Source organism: Vicugna pacos, chromosome 6 (genome assembly GCF_048564905.1).
Source record: "Vicugna pacos chromosome 6, VicPac4, whole genome shotgun sequence".
Lineage (NCBI taxonomy): Eukaryota > Metazoa > Chordata > Mammalia > Artiodactyla > Camelidae > Vicugna > Vicugna pacos.
Genome location: NC_132992.1, coordinates 55,092,530 through 55,117,044, shown reverse-complemented (window position 1 = coordinate 55,117,044; position 24,515 = coordinate 55,092,530). Strand labels below are relative to the sequence as shown.

Sequence of the window (24,515 nt, the reverse complement as noted above, 5' to 3'; positions counted from 1 at the left end):
GGGAATCTCAGTGAACACCTGAGACATGGGAAGGAGGCCTGTTATTCACCAGAAATGAGGAGCCAAGCCTGGAACTGAGTGGGGCCATTGAGACAATAGCACAAGGTCAAGGGTCAAGCTTGTGGGGGGTGGAAGAGGAGCAAAGCTCCCACCCACAGCTTCTGAGCGCTGCTCCCAAAAGACACCAGTCTGTATTTCCACCTTCCATGTTTTAAGGCCCTAAAATATTCTAGTGTGATACCTTCAAGGTAAATGTGTTTGGGCATATTCTTATTGTGGGGGAGGGTGGTAGGGGTGGTGTTTTAACCTTTTTTTCAATTTTCACTCTCCCTGAGAGGTAGCTTCAGTTAGCTATAACTGGCTTCACCAACCCGTTGATCACTTTCAGTATTCAAATGTTGCTCAAACCCAGAAATGTGGATTCATTCTTTGAGTTTGTGTCAAACTCTGATTCAGAGCTGTCCTATTCATTTTGGTAGCCACAAGCTACATGTAGCTACTGAAGTTTGATTAAAAACAAGTAAAGTTTAAAATGCAGCTCTTCAGTCACAAAAGTCTCATTTCAAGTACTCAGTAGCCATTTGTGACTAGTGGCTTCCACAGAGATAACCCAGATATAGGACATTACATCGCCGCAGAAAGTTACGCTGAACTGTGCGGGCCTCTAGTCTAGATCACCAGCGTAAGAGATTGCACTACTGAGAGGTTAAGGCTGCATATTACAGATACTGACTCTGAAATTCACCACCTAACTGTCTGAGAGAGTCTGAGTTATAGTTTCGTGGATGCACAATTACCCATGAGCTGGTCCTTCAGTTCAAGTATGACTTCCTACTAGTTACATGTAGCCAGAATTAAATTCAGCTGCATGTGACACAAACACAAAAACACACAAAGTTCTCTATCGTGTCAAAGTTCCAGAGATCCTCAGTCCAACGCGGGTTCGGTAATTCAGTTAATCCAGTAGGGACCCCAGCTTCTTCCCACTTCCTGTTGTGTCCCCCCAGAGGATGGACTTCGGTGGCCTGGTCTAGGATAGTGCCTAGAGTTTCGTCTTTATATCTGCCTTCCAGCCAGCTGGAGGGAGAAAAAGGAAGGAGATGGTAGGTCCTTTCTCTTAAGGACAGTCCCTTAGGTCAAAAACCACCTTTTTACTTGCATCCTACCATCCAAAATGTAAACACATGGCCACACCTGGCTGCAAGCAAAAGTAGGGAACGTGGGCTTTATTCTTGCGGCCATAAAGTGAGGGATTTTATTACTATGGAAGGAAAAGAGAATGACTATTGGAAAATAACCAGGAGCCTTTGCCACACTAACAGTGTTGAAAAATGGTAAAATGGAGAAATCAAAAGAGATCCAAGAGAATTAATTTTCCTAAATGCAAGAAATATTGGTAAAGAGTTGAAAGGAAATACTGAAAAGTATTTTTAAAAATATGAAAATCTCTGAGTTTTTGGTGATTTTCAATGATCTATAGTTTCTTGGTGGCTTCCTAAGTGCTGGAATTTAAGGAAGACCTCCCCTTCCTAAACTCTCCTCCCCAGTGCTCAGAATTCTAAGGTAACCTTCTCACGTGGCTTGAAATGCCATCAACTACAGATTCATTTCTGTTAACGAGGTCTCTACAAAATGCAAACATTCCAGGGAATGGTAAGAATATCTACTCATTCTCAATTTATTATGAGTTAGTTAAGTTCAACTTTTGAGCTTCAATGATAGAGGAATTTGAAATTTGGAATTGGAATTTTGTAGGGAATGGGGAGAACGAGAAGAAATTTGGTGGCATTTAGATTGGGAAGACTTCAGGAGAAGAGCATTCTGGGTGTTCCATAGAGTGGTCGAGGGCAGCTAAATCAGTATCAGATCATTGGAAACTTGGGGGGAAGAGAAGGGAAGGTCAGGAGGAGAGAACTGAGGCGAAGAGAGGATGACAGCCACCGATGTGAAGTGAGAGCTGAGGGGGCAACAAAAATGAATTTCATTACCTTGAAATTTTGCCTAGAGTTGACCATGAAAAGTACAATATTTCCATGTTTCTTTGCAAATATGCATGGATACAAACTTTTTTTTTCTACTTAGAAATTAAAAGGTTAGGTTAGACTGCAGGGCTCATTTACGCTTACATTTTATTTACACTCAGCAGAGCAAAAGAAATTCTATTATCAGAACTAAAACGTCCCTTTCTTACTGTGCTGGAGCTATGTTAACTCATCCACTTTTGATTTGAATGTAGTGGTCATTTCTCCTAGAGTCCACCTGAAGACAGTAATGACAACAATAACATTTAACAAGAACTTTGAGGAAGGCACTATCCTAAGTGCGTAACCTCTATTATTTCGTTTAATCTTCACAACATCTCTCTGAGGTAGATATTATTATAGTCATTTACAGAGAAGACTGAGCATCAGAAAGGTTAAGTGACTGGCCTGATACAACAGAGCTGGAAGTGTAGAGTCCGGCTCCAGACCTATAAAGTCAAGATCCAGATTCTGTGCTCTTAACCCTGATACTCATACAGATCTCTCCCTACTTGGGGTTTCTTTAAAATATCAGTGATGCACACTGAGATCAACAGTGACACATGAACCGACCATAGGCTGAACTCCTTCCTCAAAAAGGCACTCTCCCTGGGATCGACGTGACTTCTGACTGCCTCACGTGTTCACTGTGGAGATGGGCTGCCACTGCCTCCTACCACTGTCCTCAGTGTCTTTCCCTCCTCTCCCCTGCCTCGAGCTCCCCACCACAACCACCCTCACCACCACACCGCCTCCAGACAGCAACTGAGGTGTTTTCTGTCAATGGTGTCACCTAGTGGTCAGAAAGAGGAACTCGTTTATTAAGGGTCCCTCTTCTATGCCCTATCCCATTTCCCTCTCCTCAGGTTTTCTCGGCAGAACATATTCCCCTCTTTTAAGTCTTCTCTCACAGGTCATTCAGTTCTACCTTAAATGATCTTTTTGATTTCTACGTATTCACCCCCTTGAACTCCCTTTCTTCTCCTCTCTCTCTCTGAAGGAAGATCTCTCCCCAGCTCATCATTTTACTAGCTGAAAAGTCAACCTGATTATTAGTGGACAGTCAGCTCTGGAGGGAGACAGGACTGGATTTGAATTTCAGACCCATCACTTGTTAATGAGAGGTGTTGGGCAAATTACATAACCTCTCTAAATCTCAGTTTTCAAATCTATTAAATGGAGAGGAATTGCCTACCTCAAAGAGGTGTTACTGGAAATAAGATTAAAATAAACTTAAGGAAAGCACTAATGCCTATCTGCACATAGTGGGTATTAATGACTATCACTCATTCCTGTGCCATCGTCAGTAATGCATAAAGTAATTATGCTGTTTAAAAAAAAAAGGGAAAACCATACCATTTAGGTTAAATTGGTTTTACTAAAGAACCAATGTCTGTAATACCTATATTTTTTTAAGTGAAGTCCATTCCAAAGCTCTGTACAAACTAACTTCATAATGAAATATGAGCTTGTAAAGTTTCTCATTTTGTGCTATTCTGACATTTCTTGTGATGTGATTAAAATATAATAAGCTCAAATAGAAAATGCCACTTTACTGAGATATAATTGACACACAACATGCTAAAATCCTTTAAATAAATTTCCAACAAAATCTGCACAAGCCTCCACCTACTTGCTGTTTCTTCTTTTTGTGATAAATGTATTTCTTCTAAATGATGGATACATCAAATATTTATGGGATAGCCTGGGTATGTGCCATCATTTACAAACACTATTTCTATGCAAAAATGCACTCCAAACTTTAAAGAATTAGAAATTAGAAATTTCTTCTAGTTTTGGTTTTAAAATTATGAAAAAGCTATAAAGTAAATGAAAAGAGTACATTTTTTTTCTAATGGAAGCCAGGACTTCTAAGTGGGTCTGCTCACAAAACAATGGAATCTTTTTGCTGATACACTGCAGAAAAATGTTAAAATTCAACCTGCTCCAAGAAGCACTGATTGTCTTTAAGCATAGTTTGTCATCTCAGTTACACATGTGACTCATAAAACAGATCCAGCTACAGGAGCCTGCGATCTAGCATTTGGGAATGTGTGTAAATTACTAGCATTTATTATTTACCAAAATGTAATGTTACAAAGGAAATTCAGTGGGAAAGGAGTAATCATTTCAACAAATGGTAGTGGAATTGGACCTCTAACTGCAAAAGAATGAAACTTCACCCCATACTTCATGCCAAATGTAAAAACTAACCTAAAATGGACTCTAACCTAAATGTGAAAACTAAAACTATAAGCCTCTGGAAGAAAATATAGAAGAAAGTCTTATGACCTTTGGTTAGGTAATGATTTCTTAGACGTGGCACAAAGAGTATGATACACAAAAGAAAAAGCTGATAAATTGAACTTCATCAAAATTGAAAACTTCTGTTCGTCAAAAGACACTACAGAGAAAATATGTCCAAGACACATATCTAATAAAGCACATGAATCCAAAATATATGAAGAATCCTCAAAATGCAATAATAAAAACAAGCAAACCAACTTAAAACTTGGGCAAAAGATTTCAACCCTTCCCCAAAGAAGATATACAAATGCTAACTACACACATTCAAAGATGCTCAACATCATTAGTCAATAGGTAAATGCAAATTAAAACCATGATAAGATACCACAATACTTCTATTAGATTGGGGGTGGGGCTAAACTGAAAAAAAAAAAAGAACTGACAATACCAAGTGCTAACACAGATGCAGAGCAATTAGAAATTCATTGACTCAGAGTATTAGAGTTGTTAGGAAATCTCAGAATCAATCACCTAGACTTATCAATCACCTAGAAATTGCTTCATTTAAAAATAAATAAATGGATTCCACATATGAGTGATGTCATATGGTATTTTTCTTTCTCTTTCTGGCTTCACTTAGAATGACATTCTCCAGAACCATCCATGTTGCTGCAAATGGCATTATTTTATTATCTTTTATAGATTGTTTACAAAACAGAAACAGACTCACGGACACAGAAAACAAACTTATGGTTATCGGGGGGTAAGTGGTGGGAACGGATAAACTGGGAGTTCGAGATTTGCAGACACTGACTGGCATATATAAAATGGATTAACAAGTTTATACAGTATAGCACAAAGAACTATATTCAATATCTTGTAGTACCTTACGGTGAAAAAGAATATGAAAATGAATATATGTATATTCATGTATGACTGAAGCATTGTGCTGTACACCAGAAACTGACACATTAAAGACTGACTATACTTCAATAAAAAACTACAAATTAAAAAATAAATAAATAAAAATAAAAACAAATAAATAACAATAGCCTGGAGAAATTAAGTGCTTTGTCCCAGGGCCTCTAGCCCGAAGGCCTCCAGACTCCCACCAGGGGAGAGGGAAGAAGCCACAAGGAAATGGAGAAATGGGCTGTGTAATAAAAGAACCTAATAGCACTCTTACTGTTCTAGATGCCAACTGAAAGACAAGCTTATTTTTATTAATGTTGGTTTTAGCTGACTCACGTTTTTTAAATTGGGAGGAGAGACATCTTGGCTTGTAAAAAGTCCAACAGATGATGTTTCGTTTTTGTGGGGTAGGTTTGGTAGATTATTTTTATTATCAAGTACGCGCTGGGCTACTTCTGGGACCTTCCAGAAGTACTGGCTTTGATGAATTATACTGCTGTGCCTGTAGCCACTCTCCGGCAATATTTTCAGCCAACAGGTTGGCTCATGTAATAAGAGAAACAGGAGTGGGGAAGAAGGGGAGATATACTACTAATCCTAAATCCTAAATATGTCAAGAACCTAATTTATTAGGGTCAAGAGTTGCCTTAAGGATCCATTTAAGATAATTTCAAAGATAAATGGAGCATAGATAGCCATGCCTCGGAGACTGTTCTTGGGCTGGGTTAGCATAATTTGATGCTGGTCTTCAGACATCCAGCATAATCTTTAAATGAAAATAAAGTTTTGATGCAGAAGGAATATATGCCAAGTCTTTTGGGTGTTTTGTTTTATTAAATTTAAAAAGTCCTTACTATGGCACAGTGTCACCAAAGACCACTGGATGCAGTGTCACATAGTGAAAGATTTGTGGGACACGACAGACCAGCTTCAGAGGCTTGCAGGGGTCACAGGAACAACTGCATTTTGTTGCAGAAAAAAATGGAAACTGCAGTGATCTAGGCCCTGAGCAACTGGTGAGAGTGAGCAGCAGACACATATTTAATGAGGAAAGGACAGCCAGCCCCTCAATTAGAGACTTCTTTAAATATTTGCACATGTAGTATCTTCACTGCCAAATCAATAAAATGTGATTTTGATATGGACCTGTGTGGAGAACTTTCTGTTTCTCATGTATCCTTCTTTGAACCAGCCAGTGGCTCCACCCTGGAAATGAGAAACCCAAATAGAGAATGTGGGCCCTCCTCCTTCCCTCCATGTTTTCTGAAGAGAATAGAAAACAGCTCCACCTAAGGAATGAAAACTTTAAATGCCTGGGAAACAAGAGCTCACTGAGACTGAAGAAGAGGGGAGGGAGAGGGATTCGGTTTGGCCAAGACTTTCAGTTAATGTAATCCAGATGTTGGTCTTCGGCCTAAATAAGATTGTCTTAGAACCCCCATTTTGTCATTTGTGGAAGGTCCAATGCTGTTCCCTGAGTTTCTGTGAATATCCTGGGTTCCTTGCATTCTCCATGACAGCTGCAGACTTCCTTCTGATTCTGCATCATCTTCTCATCTTCTAAACCAGATACCTGGGGATATCAGCCACTTTTCATGATTTCCACACCAAACAAGCAAGCAAAAGCAAAAACACTTGCAAAAGTCTGTGAACATGACAATCTGTAAATACAAAATGCACACAGTTGTTCTGTAAAGTCCTTATTCACTCCACTGCATGGCTCCCGCATCTCCCCACCCCTCACACCATCTCCCTGTTCAGTTCAAGTACAGATTCCGCCATCTGTCTCTTTTGTTACTTTGTCTCCAGCTAATCCATCAGTCTCAGTATTTATCCCCAAGAGCTATCAAATGTTTTCCTACACAAAGCAACCAAGAGGAATTTTGGTTTCAAGTGTTAGGATAATAAAGTTTGTCACCATGATATGCAAAGAACCAAAGAGAATGGAATTGTCCCCAGTGGAAGGCATTTTCTCTGTGTCCCCAGTCTCCTGGTATGTTTTCAGGAGAGGCAGAGACTCAAAGGATGTGCAAAGCCCTCTGTCCGTGGAGAGTGCAGCAGGGGAGGGCTGGAGCAGAGGACACGTTAGATATTCAAGATACCCAAAGACAGGAAGCGCCCCTGCCCCTGCTTAAAGACTAAGAGTGAGAATCAAGTTCCCGAGGCTTTGGGGGACTGCCCCCCTATGCAGTCTACAGCTCTAGGCTTGTTGGTCCTGATTTCTAATCACTAAATCTTTTTCTAAAGCATCATTTGGGGCTGATGGTGGGGGGCGGGGGAGGAGGAGGGATAGCTTAAGTTTAGCCCATACTTACATATATTTTTAAAAGGCGTTATCTTTGTTATCCCTAATGGATCTCATCTTGTATTTAAATTCATGTGCCCAGTGATGGCAAAAGAAAAAACCAATATTTGTCAATTAAAGTTATCTCAGCCTCTTTCAGTCTTACTCAGTCTTTAGTGGATTAAACATTCTTTTAATTCAAAGTTCAGCCTCTCTCAGGGCTGACTATTACTTCTCAGAATGTCTTCTTTCATCCTGCTTCTCTCAAGTTTGTGTCTATGCAGGAAAAATTGCATAACTGTGGGCAGGTCTGGGAGGAAGAACCTCAGGGCTGTGGATCCTCCCCATGAAGTGGAGTGGCTCATCTTGTACCTGGAGGTACAGCTGGTCCCACAGGGTTCTTTGAGCACCAGCCTGGCACCCTTTGCTGAAGTCCCTGGTCCCGGTCTCGGACTCCAGCTAGAGGTCTCTGCTACTCGTGACCTCCTAATCCTAGCTCTTCTGCTCTCGAGACCTTTGCATCTCACCAAGGCAGGCAGGCAGGAACATCAAGCTCCCTTCTGTGTCCTTTCTATGACTCTACTGGCCTGAATCTCAACAAGACAAACTTCTCACTGAGTTCCAGACAGAATGTCAGAAACCAATTCCTTCCTCTCCAGTTCAGTCCTCAACCTTTTGGAGTTTTGGTCTCTTTTTGCCCCTCCTCCCTTCCCACCTCCTAATCCTGAACTGAGGCACAGAGGAGTGAGGTGGTGGGTGCGAGACAATTAGCTCGGGAGAACTGAGGGTCTGTTCATTCAATAGGCTTTTACTGAAAACCTACTATACACCAGACACTCTTCTAGGAGCTGGGGATACAGCAGAAACAAAACAGGGTGAGTTCCTGTTCTCTTGCAGTTTACGTTCTGGTTGTAGTGGGGCGTTGAGAAGCCTACATACACGAAGTGTATACCGTGGTCAGTTTGGCATAAGTACCAAGAAGAAAAAGTAAGGCAGAAAAGGTTAGGGAGAGTAATGGAGGTACGTTTTAGTCAGGGTGATCACAAATAATTAAAGTGAAGACTCCCCAGTCAGTCCCTAGCAAATAGTTATAATATAGAGAGAACCAGCGACCCCTCAGATGCCCCCTCGTGGGGGGGGGGTGTAGGGGGAGGGGGAGTATTTGAGGGAGAAGAGGGTCCAGAGACTGGAGACGTAAGGAACACTTCCTTCTAGGGAAGAAAAATGATGAAGGGGTGGCTCTCAGATTTTGCAGCGGATATAATTAGTACACAACTCAGGAAAACACAAGAGAGGAGAAAGGCTCATGGAGGTGCTGGGGATCGAACCTGGGACCTCATACGTGCAAAGCATGCACTCTACCACTGAGCTACACTCCCCAAGTAGGAAGGGAAAGAGAGGAGAGAATGTCTCCGAAGCGACCAACGCAACTGGTCATCTGTAGAAAGGCAAAGAAGGAGCAGAGCTAGTGGGGACAGTGACCGAGTCCTCCCACGCCCGCTGCAGAGCCGCTCAACAGGCAGGGATCTGGCTGCGCAGGACCCAGCATCTTCGAGGAACCCGCATCCCAGCAGGATGTGCCCTGGAAGAAAAATTCCTCCCAATCCTGATAGAAACCAGTGCCGGGCTGGCCGCCAGCTGGAGGGCTTGGTCTCCAGGAGCAGGAATGCCAAGCCAACCAAGGGGAAACATGAGTTGTTCCAATGATTCCTCCACCTGAAACCCCAGTATGGGTACAAAGTCAAATGTCTCCAAATGCTTAAAAGAGTCAAAAAGACTAGGAAATATTAAATACGGGAAGTGATCTCAGAAACCATTCAGCCCAAACACCCCACTTCAAATATATCTTTCTGGGAGCCCAAAAGAGAGAGAAGGGAGAAAGTTAGTCTGGGGAGGATTCAAAGAAGAAAAGGAATTAGCAGTCAGTCTTGCAGGGTGAATAGGAGTTTGCCCCGTGAACAAGGAGGAGATAGGCAGGTGAAAACATTACCACAATAACAGGATCAAAATGGTAACTCCTTGGATCTGCCCCATCGCAGCCTACTGCACTCTCAGGGTCCATCAACCTATTCTGGGAATGACAAGGGAGGTCCCATGGTTCCCCAACTCCAGTCTCTTGACTCTGCAGTGGCCATCCCTGCTGTGCTGCATAAACAGGACAACACACATAAAAAAGGAAATCACATTAAGCAACATGACAGATAACAGAGTAAGACTGGTCATTCCATGACTAAGCTCCAACTGGTGGGAAGTTCAGAGAAAGGAGACATCACCTGGCTTCTCCAACTTCCTTGGCTTTGAATTCAATAACGGGACCACCATTCCATGCCCACATATGCAGCCCACCACAGAAGTCATGGATACAAGTTTCCTCACCACCTCTTGCCTCTTCTCGCTGGTCCAGGGAGGAGAACCATCAGCATAGGTGCAACTTCTCAGTGACTAAAGAATTTTCAAATGTGAAGCTCTAAAAGAGGGGAAAAGGCACTAAAGATAAGTCAATACCTAAAGACATAGAAGTAGAAGTCTGCAGACATGGATTCTAGAACAGCTCTAACTGGCAACTTACAACTCCCACACCACTCTGCTGCTTGGTGTGTACACATGTACAGGGGGAGGCTGGTCGATGATCGCTGAGGCCTCTCCAGCTCTAAAGCAGGGTGGTTTCACATTTCTGCATCAAAAATCCTAAAGTACTAAAATCTTTGTCACCATGTGCTGAACTTTGGATTTAATTACCACTTAATTCTTATTATTTTGTGTGATCCCAGGCCACTGGAAAGTCATCAGAACATAGAAGCATCTGAAATGATTGGCCCCTCTTACTCCTTTTTTACCAACTCTTGGGGTAAAACTTCACAGCAACAGGGGCATTCAAAATAGTTTTGACCTTTTGTCAGAAAACAGTCTGAATATAACTGCCCAGTGAAAGTACAATGCTTTTCCCATGTTGTCCTAACTTGGAGCACCTCCCATAATTCAAGCTAAGCAAGATGCTTTGAAAATATATGTATGTTAGAGTTTGACTCAAAATGACTATCTTTCGTGGTTTACATTGACTGCAGAGGGAGTTAACTAGTAAGATGTACGTATTTTGGGGTGACTTCTACGTGCTTATACAAGCGGTTTTTTCTCTTTGATGATTTAAACCATATGTTGAGATATTTAGAGGATTATTTTATCAAAAATCCTCTAGTTTGAAGGACATACCAGGGCACAGACCACAAGTTTGTGCAAGATGTGTATGCGCACATGCATGTATATATATATGCACATACACCCAAACACACACGTGCAAATGAATGTAAATCATTTTGTCCTCCAGCAGTTGGACTGCCATATTGATAAAGAGGACCTGTCACATTAATTTAATCCTGAATTGCTCTGAAACATAGTTTGGTGCAAAAGTAAATTCTGTAGGGTAATGGAATGTGTTAAGCCTTTAACAAATGGATGTTTAATGACTATGAAAAAACAGCAATCATGAAAAACAAAAATTACAGATTTGGTAAACTTATCCTCTAAGTTTACAAAGCTAATAAAATATTTAGAGGAAGCGGTGTCATATCAGACTTCACATAATGCCCTTGAAGAACATTTCTATGACAGACGCTGCCAAGGTCGTGATGCAGAACTCAGTGACCCTAAGACCTGCAAAACACACTCACCCAAGGATGCCTCATTAACCACTGTGATATACTTTACCATACGCCTCATAGTTGGCAATGTTTTTCAGCTCTTTTGCCAATTCTAATCAACAAATAGTACGTCCAAGAATGCTGTCTTGAGAAGGATCTGAGGCTGCATCTGGGATCAGAATCTTGATTGATTGTTGATGTCTGCAGCGGGAGAGGGAGGCAGAAAGGCCACACATGTGCCGCACATCATCACACATCTCCGCAGACCTCCTCTGAACCACTGTGCGTGGTGCTGGAAGCAGTCTTCCTCATGTCACTATCCCCTTCCAGAACTTAAAGTAGCTCCAGATTGCACTGCAGATAACCTGTAAGTGTTGTTTGAATTCTTGTATCAATTGATTACATTTTCTAACTGCCCCAACCCCTCCCTTTCTCACCTTCTGAATTAGGTTCTCGATTATTTTCTGTTTCTCCCTACAGCTTAGCCCCCACGTGAGCCACTCGATCTCCTCCCTCTGTTTCTCTGTCATCCTTAACCATTCCCACCTCCTTGCATTTAACTCATTTCATCCCTTCTTGGCTTGCCTGCCTGCCAGTCTGGGCCAGTCCCCTCCTCAAAGACTTGGGCTTAACATCCAAAATTTTTCCTGTAACAGGCAAATTTTTGATGCCTAATCTTAGACCCGTTTCCTCAGTTTTATATTATATTCTTTATACTGAATTACCATACTCATTTTTATGTTGGTTTATAACCATTCTCTGACTATTTCAAGAGGGTTTTATCCTCTTTTCCACTAAAGTGGTTGCACACACCACTAATTCCCTACACCCTCAACTCCTTACCTCAATAGATGCTGTGTCATCTTACTGCTGTGATAATGTACCAACAGGAGCCACACATTATTTTAAAGTATTCTGTTTTCACCCTACATTACATGCATAAGAAGACAAGAACAAAGGCTAATAACATTTCCTCTGTGCTTTCTACGCTCAGGCACAGGGCCTTACTTGCATTCTCTCATTCAATGCTTATAACCACCCTATGAGGAAGTTATTATTATTAATCTACGTTTTCCAGGGGAGGAAATTAAGGCTTAAAAGGGAGTAAGAGACATGCTCAAGGTTAAACAGCTAATGAAACAGTCTGTCTGTTGTCCCTTACTGTCCCCTTTGACAAGTTTCAAAGAAAGTAAATGCCTTTGATTACAGAGAAAAGAAATTAGTCCAGCTAGAGAGGTCCAGGATGTTGAAAGATCAAAATATTTTGGAATCCTCATTTTACTAAGAACTCTATTTTTAATGTAAATAAGAAAAGGAAATATGTCATCATGTTACTCTTTTGTAACCTCAACAGAGAAAAAGCTGATGTTATTGGGTAGACGTTGCAAACATTGGGCATCTCCTTTTTCCCACGGGTGGGAGGAGGGAATGAATTTGTTCTGTCACTCACTTCTCATGTTGCTATCCCTCTTCTCAGCTCCCATGTCATCAATCCTTTTTATTCTCAATCTCCTTTTCATTGTCTTTCTAATGCTTTCCTGGCACCTGGAACAAAAACAGTGAAGATACGAATATGAACATAACACAAGCAGAAGGAGAGATAGGGACTTAATTTTTATATTTTATTTTTAGTAAAAACTTATATTTTAGTTTGCATTGATTAAAAATGAAAAAGCCCCCCATGCCACATAGTTTTATTTATATAAGATTTATTTTAGAAAAGGAAAACCTGTAGGAAGAGAGATGACATCAGTGGTTACCAGGGGCCGGGGGCAGGAGGAAGAGATTGACTACAAAGGGGCATGAGGGAACTTCAAGGGGTGACAGAAATTTTCTGTATCTTCATTGGGGTCATGGTTATGCAACTGTATTCATTTGCCAAAACTCATTGAACTGTCTACCTAAAAAGGAGGAACTTCACTGTATGTAATTATACCTCATGAAAGTTGGTTTAAAAATAAAATAAGAAGTTTTGAATGATTTGAAATATAAAATCTAACAGTAGTAAGAGAATACAGATCTTGCCTGCATATGGATAGATATAACTAGCCTATTATAATATGTATTTAAGTTCAAATGGTAATCTAGTATATGATTTGTTTTTCTCAAAGAATTTAAGAGTGGCAAGAATGTTTACATTGGACTGACACAAGTTTTTGTGGAATTGGGAGAGTTGCCCCTCAAAGTAGTCGAGATCACACAGCCTGAATCTTTTCCCCTGCAGTAAAACCACTAGTTGGAACGTCAGTAAAATGTTGGTATGATAGCTCCTTCGAGGAGTTAGACTCTGCCAGCAACTCTTCCATTTGTAGGACATTTGTAATTAATAGACAGATGAGTTCTCTCCGCCTAGACGTCCAATTCCCTGGAGATAATGTATCCAGGAGTTCTTCCCTCCCCCGAAGCTCTTGAACCCCCTCCTCCCCCCAATAAAAACATTATGAATGAAATAACCCATTTAAGATCTTTAAACTTCTGATCTGTCAAAATAAGAAAATGAAAGACCGAATACTGCAATCACTAGTACACTACATATCAGCAACAAGTTATTTCCTTAACTCAGTTTGTGAACATTATCATATTATAATTTCTCATGATTATATTACACAGAATGTTCAGGAAGAGAAAAGATAGATTAAACCTTTTATTTTCTTCATTTTCAGTGAAATTTTAAAGTTGCTTATGTGTTTTAAATGTGCACATTATTAATAATAATTAAAAACTCACTATACCTACTAATGAATTTTAAGAGAGTATACCTAACTTCTCAGTATCTTTTTAAACAAGTCCCTCATTTGAACTTTCATTATCCTTTTTTTGTAATCTCAATCGTAATCACTTATGTGCTTAGTCACTACAAAACTGTGAAAGTTACATTAACCTATCTAAATTTGATGGTAAGAGGTTTTAAATGTTTCAGGCTAAAAATTGATTCTGAAGAACAGAAAGAAACTATGCTCATTACCTAATTAAAATAGCTCCTGCCAAATGCAGAACGGTCTGACATTGTAAATGTGTTTCTAATTCGGCCATTTCAACAGAAAATAAAATATAAACAAAAAATGCAACTACTTAGTGGCCTTATGATTTCGCTTCTAAACTAGGTTGTTTGGGTGGGTTTTTTTTTAAGTACCAAAAGAAACAGATAAGAGCACTGACTTATAGTTTAAATGCCATTTGTATATAATAATGAGCAGAAAAATCTAAAATAATTTTCAAATTGTAGTATCAGTCAATAGTCACCCCCTTTGCCTTGTGTCAAAACTACAGCAAATTCTTTTTTTATTGACACATAGTCAGTTTACAATGCTGTGTCAATTTCTGATGTAAAGCATAGTTATTCAGTCATACATACACATACATATATTCGTTTTCATATGTTTTTTCATTATAGGTCACTACAAGAGATTGAATATAGTTCCCTGTGCTCTACAGAAGAAACTTGCACATATAACAAATTCTTTAATAACAGTTAGCTTCAGATATTGGTAGGTCTTACGAAGATAAATAGTGTACTTCATAGAAAGAGACGGTTCACCAAAGGAATATAGCAGTTGAGGCCGAAACAGGTCCACAAAGGTTAAAATGTTACCCTTCTCAAAGAGCATGTACTGAAAATTGATGCACTGAGCAAAGGGGAAGAACTGAGGATCTTCTTGTGTTTCCAGGTCTTGTTATTAAGCGTCATTTTCTAAAATGTTTCATCACACTGCTTCCAATGCAGACCTTCAGAAACAGCACTGCATAGTGATTTTGATACTATGAGAAAAGATATTTTAAACTCTTTATGCTTTTTCTGTGAAATGGAGTTAACATGTATCCCATTAAGTTGTTGTGAAGATTAAAGGAGCTAATGCATGTAGAGCTCTTGGAATGGTCTCTAGAACACGGTGAGCCCTCCTTAACTGTTCACTATTGCTGTTGTTATGGCTGCTGTTGTTGTCATAATACCTATAGTTCTCGGAGCATCCAGTTTTCTTTCCAAACACTGACATATTTTAATTTGCTTTCTCTCTGTGAAGTAGAATGTTACTTCCATTTTACAGATAAGAAAACTGAGGTCAAAGAGTTTAGCTTGTCCAAAGATATGTCAACCTAGACAAAGCCCAAATTCATACCAAGGTCTAACATCAGCTTCATCTGCTTTGCCACTCCAGCAGCATGACCCTTCCTCCTTCATCATCACACATTTAAGAGAAGATTTGAGGTGTTCTTTACTCAGAATAGTACAACAAAGCCTTTTAGAAAAGGCCACAAAGTCTTAGAACCTAGTCCTTGATTCTCACTAAGAATATCTGTATTTATTCTCTCATGAGTCAGATCATTAATCTTGACACATCCCAAATAAAAGAATGTGATAGCCTCAGTGGATTCTTAGATGACTTTTTAAAAGTTTTTTAAATGAAATAAACGTAAAAGTCTACTTAAAAGTGTGTTCTTGTTAATTAGCAGAATAGTTAACAAGAAGCATTGTAGCTTAGTAGCTTTCTTTGTAACTAGTCAGAGGCAAAGTGTTCTATTCGGAAGAGGAGATTAAGGTTCCCCTAATTCTTTCCCCATCTGTGCAGCAGCAGTTTCCTGTCAACCATTTCTGTGAGGCCCTCAGGAAGAACACAAACCTACTGCTCATAACCTACTCTTGCTGTTCTCACAGCATTTATTTACTGTACCACACATAGAGTATAGTTTATATTTTTCTTGAGTTACCTTTTTTGTTTATATGTCTTATTTTTTCAGTGAGTGAGGCCATACACAGACTATCACATTCTTTTTTCTGTTTTCTTTCCATTAGCTCTCAAAGCACATTTTTTAAGCGCAACTGAAATTAACCAAATTCTAAGGAGAAGATGGTCGTTATCACCACATCACTGTGTTCGTGACTGTTAATCCACGAAGACAGTCCTATGAAAGGAACAGAAACTATTTACACCAATGGGAATTGACCAGTAAAGCATAAAATAGGAGAGAGAAGCAGATGTTTACTGGGCTATGATGGACTCATTGGATAACTCTCAAAAGACACAGAGACATGGGGTCAAATCATTCAGTACTGACCAAAAGGATCGGAATTCTTTTCCTGCTGGCCAAAATACCCAACAAAATTTGGGGGGTGGGGGGAGGGGGAGAAGAAAATATCACTGTGTAGTGTGAAAACAGTTTGTCTCCAGGATATTTTTCATTCTCAGTTGTCTGAGTTTTCCAAGTCACACCAGCTGAAATAGAAAGTCCTTAAATGGCTATAATTCATGAGCCATAGCCTGGGTAATTTATGGTTTGTAATCCAAGAGTTCAAAATGGGAAGGATAAGCAACTCTATTTCCCACCTAAGATGTGTTTGGGGGTGGGGGGAGCTGACCTCAGCACTACCAGTGCTATGGCCAAGTGTGATTGTGGTATGAAATGTGCACATAGCCGGTTAATGTACAATGCTGCAAGGTGCAAATTCCTGCATGTAGTCAATGTGGGAATCTGGGCTCAAGCCTGACATGTTAGCGTGTAGTTGGTGTATCTCCAATCGCCATAATTTCTTACCCTGACATCTTTCATCACACTCATTGAGGGAGAGGAGGAGAGTACATGTGGCCACCAGATTGGTTTTTACTTCTGAAAGAAAGCCACATCCTTTAATTACACCTTACTGTCTTATTGCTCCAATTATTACTGCAACTTTGAAATAATTCTTATTTGACATAGGTTTTTTTAATCAAGAATAAACAAGACCACACACCCTCCTGATGATACATTAAAAACATATGTCTATCATAATAAATACCCTTATGGAAAAAAAAGCTTTAGTTAAAAGGCTAGAGCCAAACTGAGTAATGGAACCGGACTCAACTCTAGCCCATTTATCACCTTTTCTAAGGTTGCTGCTCTTTATTCAGGATATTGAGCCCTTAATGTGCTGAATAAGACGTGTGTATGTGCTTTGTCAGGATATCACAGTTTGGTCTATAAGATTTCAGAGTATGATTCAGATCTCAGCTTTGCCATACTCTAAGAGTGAGAACCATGGAACCAAGTAGAAGAGAAATTGAGTTGTGACATAAAACTTACAAAATTTAGGACCTGACAAGCAAGTCTGAAGCTAGGTTTTATAGACCATTTTAATCATTCATTTGAAATTTTCCAAGCTTAATCAGATGGTATTGAAGAACAGTGGGGAAAAAAATTCTAGATACTGAATGGAGAATTTCAGTGCCTGACATTAAATTACCAACATGTGAAGTATGTCCAAAATAATAGGAAGCTTGGTATCTATTGGACATAGTCCACACATCTATTTGTACAAAAGCATATAAGGGAGAGCAATGTGAGATCCAACAACACAGATTAATCACACAGAAGAAACTAAAATACAAGAAGCAAAAGGGAAGAAAGCAAGAGGAGAAGAAAAAAATAAGAAAAAAAAAATAATAGAAGACAGAAAAAGAACAGGGCTAAAAGGTGATCACTAAAGATGCAAGAGAGAATAAAGATCAACCAATCAATAAGTTTGAAAATAGTCATTTATTTCGTGAATCTAATAAGGTTGAAGAATTTTTATCAGTTTTGGTTGAAGATGTGTGTTTTGTTTTTTCCTTTGATGTTATGGGAGATGAAGAGATCCCAGACTTCTAGGCCAAATAACTGAAAGTTCATGAGACCATTGGTTGGTATGAAAAAATCAAGTTGTAAGAGGGCAGCCAGAAGGGGAAGAAGAGCGTGGCATCTCAAAATGACATGGTTGGCAGCCGTGGGAATTGTGTAATTGTACCATGTCAGAGCTGGAGGAATAATCTGGAGGCATAAATCTTGACAAAGAGAGGATTTTGCAGTTATGAGAATTAATAAGTACACCAAACATAGTCCACACTCGCTAAATATTTGTTAGAATAAGCTGAATGAAAAAGAGTGGGTAAAAAGTACTCAGGGGTAGGGAACTATGAACATAGCCTTCAAAGATGCCCTCGGCTGTGAAATGAGTCAACCGAAGAGACCTAGAAACAATCACAAAAGAGGAAGGAGGCAGAAAGGGAAGGCCCAGTGTCAGGGAAGCCAAAATTCAGGAATATTTTTTGAAAAGATGTGGTCACTAGTGTCAAATCGAAGAAGCAAGATAAAGAAACTGCGTCAGGTCTGTTGAGGGGAAAACGTGTTTCAAAATGTTCTCTGGAAGGGATATGATCCTGAAAATTTCCTGAAAATTTTAAGGGCTGAGATATAAGCTGGCTCATTTTATGGTAACGGCAATCAACAACTATACAAATTAAGCTAAAGCCTATTTCAACTAAGAAAAAAAATCAAAACTAGTAAGAAAGGGACAACAGAAAAAAAAAAAAAAAAGGAAAGAAAAAAGTTCCACTGGGGCAGAAAAAAAAAACCGTCTGGGCTTTGATAAACTGAACAACATCCTGCCTCTGGATAACATTTATTCTTGTTCCTCGGCTCTCTCAGAAGAAAATCGAGCAGCATTTCCCCAAAGCCCAGGGAGATTAAGACCTTCCCTGTGAATACTTAGAAGTAGTTTATTATTTAAAAGTTGTTTTACAAAATGCCAGCAGTCTTAGCCTGGGAATCTCGGATGATGGGCTTTGGAAGATCTACGACCCCTCCTTATACTACATTCTGTTCCTGTTACTTGTGTGGAAAAGGGTCTATGGCTTCCATCAGATTCTCAAAGAACTTGTTACCCTATAAAAGTTGAGAACCACTATTCTAGAGAAAGTGATCCTTTTGGCCACTGGGGGGAAAGGTTTAAAGGATTTCTGATGGCCAGTTGGGCTGACATCTGCACATTCTTTACCCTCACCAGTCTCCCTTCCATCTCAGTGGAAGTACTGCTCTCCTCTGGGGCTTTCCCTGTGCTTTAAGTCTCACCTCCTCTCTGTTTCTTCTCAGTCTCCTTTGCCTCATAAATATTGTAGTTCCCAGGACTCTGCCCTTCTTGACTTTCTCTTCTTACTTTATGCGTTCTGTCTTGTCAATCTGTATTCTGTCTGCCTCTAACAAATATCTACAGGATGGTTATAGTCTGAAAACATAAGTGAATATATACAAAATGATTTATTGAAACTATGTTATAATACATGACAAAGTGTTACTATCTATGTTTTCAGAATTTATGGTCACCCTGTAGATATTATGGTTTCTAAATCAATCTCAAGCCAAGAAATTCTTTCTTGAGCTGGATGTGATTTTCAGACTGTGCACTGTCAGTGGAACACCTCTACATGGCATCCCCCAGACACTTCTCATGTCACATGCCCAGTATCACCTCTTCTTGCCTTCCCCTCTCTAGGGAATGGCATCCCCATTCCTACTCAGCTCCCAAGGAAGAGACCTGGGATTTAGCCTCTGTAGCTCCCAGGTTTCTGAGCGTTATACTCAGCAGCCCCCTCTTCTTCACTACTTCTCTTTCCAACTGATCACATCAATCGTATCTCTCCTATTCACAAACACTTTTCAAATCTTCCCCACCCCAGTCCATCTCCACCAGTATTGTCTTAATTTAAGCACTTATTATTTCTTGCCTCAACTACTGTATTAGAGCCTCTCCATGGTCTTCTTACCTCAGATCTCACCTCCTTCCAACCAATCCCTCCTCCAAAGAATCTTCCTAAAATGCAAATCTGACTGTAATAATCTACTACTTCAAACTCTCCCGTAGCTCCAATTGCTGAACACTATCACCCAAACTCTTTGGCCTGGCATACAAGGACTTTGTCTTCTGCCTTTTCACCCTCATCTCTTTGGTGTTACAGCCACTAACTTGACCTTCCCCAAACATGTCTTGATCCTTCTGCTTGATTCCCACCAGCGATCAGCTTCTATTTCTCCTTCAAGGCTCGGCTCGAGAGTCCCTGGAATTATCCCTTCCCCCACCGCTATCACCACCCTCTAGAGCTTAGACTTCTTTTTTCTGAGCTCTGGGAGCAACTTACATCATTATCATAATATATTACAATCATTTGTTTATAATCTCTTCTCCACCACATTGTGAGCTCCCAAGGACCATTTTTTTTAATATTTGTATTAATAAATCTGTCATAATTAGCACCTAGCATTCAATAATTATATATTGAATGGAAGGATGATAAGTGGCAGGGAAACAAATTGCTTGGAACTGGAAAAGAATTTGTATTTTGTAATAGGCAAAGGGTCTCATGTGATGAATACTAGCTCCTGACCCAGATTAGGCAGGTATGGTTTACTAGTATAGAACCATAAAGACCACAATGGGACAGGACTTAGATCCAAGCACAGGTAATGAAGGAAAAGACCACTTTGGGGAATGAGAAGAAGTCCAGGCTAGCGGACAGTTCAGGGTACCCAAAAGGATAACAGACACCTAATTTCTTTAAGAAGAAGAAGTCCATGAGTGTGTGTGTTGTCAACAAGATCTACCGGAGTGCCCTGACAGTTGCAGGGTCCACAGCCATGTCCTAAATTGGTCCATATTTTGCAACTCTGATTGAGGGTAACCAGCGTTAAAGAAGTGGTTGAGCAGGAAGTAGTGCCAGGTCCCAGGGAAGAACTGGCAGGGCAGGTCCAGGTCAGGCTGGGACTCTCAGCTGGTTATCAGGACTGGGAACCAGGCACAGAGAAACAAGGTAGATTTTGCGTCAATATCAAGATTAAGGGGAGCTTGGTGTCAGGGACACAACTCCACTGGGAGCAAAGCCAAAAGCAGAGTTCCAGCAACACAGTGACTGAGGCTGTTGTGGGAGTATGGAGTTAGAGCCCCTGAAAGTCCCACCGAAGACAGGATCGACCCAGAGTTGGGGAGAGAGCAGAGTGAGGCAAGGACTGTGTCTCAACCTGAGGGGGAGTGCAGGGCTGGGGAGTCAGGCAGGCCCTCACAATGTCTGAGGGACACTCACTCAGGAAACTTGAACACCCTCTTAGAAGTGCAGACCCAGTTTTATTTCTCTTAATCAGACACTTTTCTTTTGGTACTTTTTCCATCAAATCCTTAGTTCTTCCAGGGAAACATGGGTTTTCCTCCTTCACAGTAAGACACATAAAGATAAGTAAAATCAGGCTAAAAAAACGTTTGCTTTTTACATTTTAGTTTTGAAACTGAAAAGAAATTCTCACAAAACAGGGTCACTGGATTCTTTCAAAAATCATAAAATCAAAGTCTGTTAGAGCAAAAGCGAGCTCTTTATTCAGTCAATTTACTGAATGTCATTTTACTGAATTCAGTGATTTTACTGCTGTTCAGGGTTGGGCAGCAGTGATTCAGGCCACTACAGGCAACAAGGGGAGGTCATCTGGAAAACAAGGAGATGAGCCTAAGATCTCCCACTCTGCATCTTAAGCTTCAGATCAGATTATACTTGAAAACCAAAAGGAGTTTTGAGGCTGAAGTTTTTCAGTGATGCATCAAACATAAATTTTTTCTTTTATAGATGAAGGAATTGAACCCTAGATGAGTTCAACAAAATTCCAGAGCCATGTCTCTAGCCACGGTGAACATCTGAGGACACAGTGGGAGACGAAGTAAAAAACTGCTCATTCTCTTGAAGCTTCTGGTCTACAACAGAGAATCAATGACCCAATGCTCATGTTCAGGGAACCCAAAGAGTGATATACATTTTAAACAAAGGCATGACTGGGAAGGTACATACCTCTATACTGATCAGCATCTGTATTTTCAGCTTATACATTAAAAAAAAATCCCCAAAGCAAAATGACAAATGGTCCTATCTTTATAAAATTGAAAGAACGGTTTGAGTGGAGCAGACCAGTGAGGGTGCAGTCTAAGAACACAAAAAGCCATTCTGTATCTTTCAAACAAAATTGGTACAGAGATTGGTTACGTAGATGATGGGAAAGCTGAGAATCTAAACAAAGGATGGGGAGACTTCCCCAAGATGAGCAAACCAGGAAGACGCCACCGCCCCTGGGGCTGCAGCGTCAGCATGGGAGTGGTGTTCCCAGAGTTCATCCAATGGCGCTGGGCCAGGAAGGAGGTTTCCAGTGGGGATGGGCCCACAGAGGGAGAAGCTGCCCAGGGGGCCTAAAAATCCTAGAGCAGATTCCGTTGTGACTCCTTCCAAAAAAAATCACAAGAGACTTTCTTTCAAGATAAGGGAAAGTCAAGTTAAATTAGGAAGTGACTCTTCCCCAGTTCCACCCCATCTCTCTCTTTCTGGTTTTTGCTTGCCATCTGATTCATCTTCTTCACCCTCAGAGGCACCTCTGAGAGGGGAGTTTTCCAGCTCCCTCTCCAAAGAAAGGAAGCAATCCAACAATGCTGAGCTGAGCCAACAGCCCATATCCTCTGGGGTAGGAATCACGGCATGAGAACTGAGCCATCACAAGATAAAGTGACCCCAAGAAGCGTGCTCCCTGAGCACTATGAAAACAGAAAGGTTAAAGATGATGACTAACTGCATTTGAATCGCCTTCCAAGTTCTACTTTCCTTAATTAATCCAATTCTTCACTCTGTGACATAGAGTGGACTTTTAAAAGAAACATTTTAAACCCACACAGTCAGTTGCCTTCTTCAAGCCTTCAAAAGCATAATCCAGAAAGACAGGAATCAGAGATGTCAACTCTGCTTTCCCAGTGGGATGTTTCTGGAAACCCACCATTTTTCATATCTGTTCCTTGAGAGCTGAGGAAACTTGAATTAATTGTTTGGGGGGAAATATGCAGCAAGGGATCGTGGACTGCCACTTTCAAGGTCACCCTGACACGTGAAGGTTTTCCAGAATTCCAGGACCTGGTTCATTCCAGCACATTGCTTTGTCATGCTGTCAGCTGCCAGTGGGCCAGGTGACAAGAGTCAAGCCACCTCTGAGCCAGCCAAGCCTGAGGTCATAGAAGCAGATATTGGATTCTAAATTTTCCCCCTCTTCCTTCCAGTTCACTCTCCCACCTGGACACCCAGGCCACCCCTAGTCCATCTCCCTTCCCCTCTGCATTCATCAATTCATTTAATAAACATTCATGGATCACCTATTATGTTCCAGGCAATAGAGGCAGAGCAGAGAACAAAATAAGCAAAAGTCCACATCATCATGGAGCTTATATTCTAATCTGGGTGAAAACAAATAAGTAAAATATGTGGTTTGTCCAACGATGACATGGGGTTACGAAAAATAGTAATAATAAAGTAGGGAAAGGTCGTATGTCTTCCTAGTGTGGAAGCATCAAAATTTATAAAAGGAGGTCCATGGAAGACCTGTTTGTAAGAATGATCTTTAAGCAAAAATCTGAAATGCAAGTGTGATTGGTACAAGTGTTTTAGGAACAAGCATTTCAGAGGTAATAGGAAGTGCCAGGGTCCTGGAACTGGACGATGCATTGATACACTCTTGGAACAGCAAGAAGCCCATTGTAGTTAGAGGAGAATGAGTATAGGGAAGAGACAGGAGTAAGAGACGTGTTCAGAAATGTGAGAGAAATGAGATTTTGCAGGACTCTCTGGGCTTCTTAAGAACTCTGTCATTTACTCTAATTTAGATAGAGAGCCAGCGGAGCAGAAGAGTGATCTGATCTAACTTGCTTTTCCATCAGGATTGTTCTGTCTTTAGGGTGGAGGATAGGATGTAGGGGACATAAGGGCAAAAAAGCAAGGAACACAGTTGCGTTAATCCAGGGACAAAGGTGGAGGCAGTAGTAATTAGATTCTCAACATATTTTAGATGTATTTGTAAGGTCCTACAAAAGATGAATTTGTGACCATTCTCTTTACTTGAGTCTTTGGGATAAATCTAGGATTTTCATTAATCTAGGGTGCAGGAACTTTGGAGCAGTGAGGAGCTCTGTCATCAAAGCTTGGGTTAGTACCTGTCACTGATCTTATTTTAAAGAAATTGTGAAGAGGGAAGTATAATGAAGAAGAAAGGAGATAAGAAGTTAACGTTTGTTAGAATGAGGAACATCAACATCAATATATTGGGATTTTAATATGGTTAAGTCCCTATATTAAGAGGTTTGTATATGTTATCTCATTTAATCCTTAAAGTAATCATATGAAAATAGAACTTTTATCCCCTTATGAGAAGGTGATAGCTCAGGAAGTCTTAACAGCTTTGTCTAAGTCATACGACTAATACAAGGTCAACTTAGAACTTGAGCCCAGCTCACTTTCTCTAAAGTCTCTGGTATTTCCTCTACACTATGATTATTCATTCACTCAATACATGTGTGTTGTATGCCAAGTGCGGCTGCACAAAACACTGTGATGAGCAAGCTGACAATTTGCTGGCAGATTTTATCTGGGCTGTAATAAATAAAAGTGTTTGACCTGAGCTACTGGAAGCATGTAGCTATATTTCCTGAGATGGGGAAGACTGTGGTTTGAAAGGGAATCAAGACATCATGTTTGAGAAGTTGGGTAGGCGTTTGATGCATTAGTCTAGATTTCAGGGGTGGACAAAGGCTGGAGATAGAAGGGTAGAAATCATTAGTGTGTA

General features: G+C 40.4%; 1 long non-coding RNA gene and 1 other non-coding gene across 2 annotated transcripts in view; one reads left to right on the top strand and one right to left on the bottom strand.

Moving 5' to 3' along the window:
* The window catches only part of LOC116280972 (uncharacterized), a 382,863-nt gene extending 366,737 nt beyond the window's left edge, over positions 1–16,126 (top strand). Inside the window, exon 6 of the long non-coding RNA XR_012073628.1 lies at positions 15,895–16,126. This is a non-coding gene — a long non-coding RNA (uncharacterized lncRNA). The remainder of the gene's footprint in view (positions 1–15,894) is intronic.
* Positions 8,772–8,843, bottom strand: TRNAA-UGC (transfer RNA alanine (anticodon UGC)). The gene has a single exon. It is a non-coding gene; the product is annotated as a tRNA-Ala (tRNA).
* Positions 16,127–24,515: the final 8,389 nt, after the last annotated feature.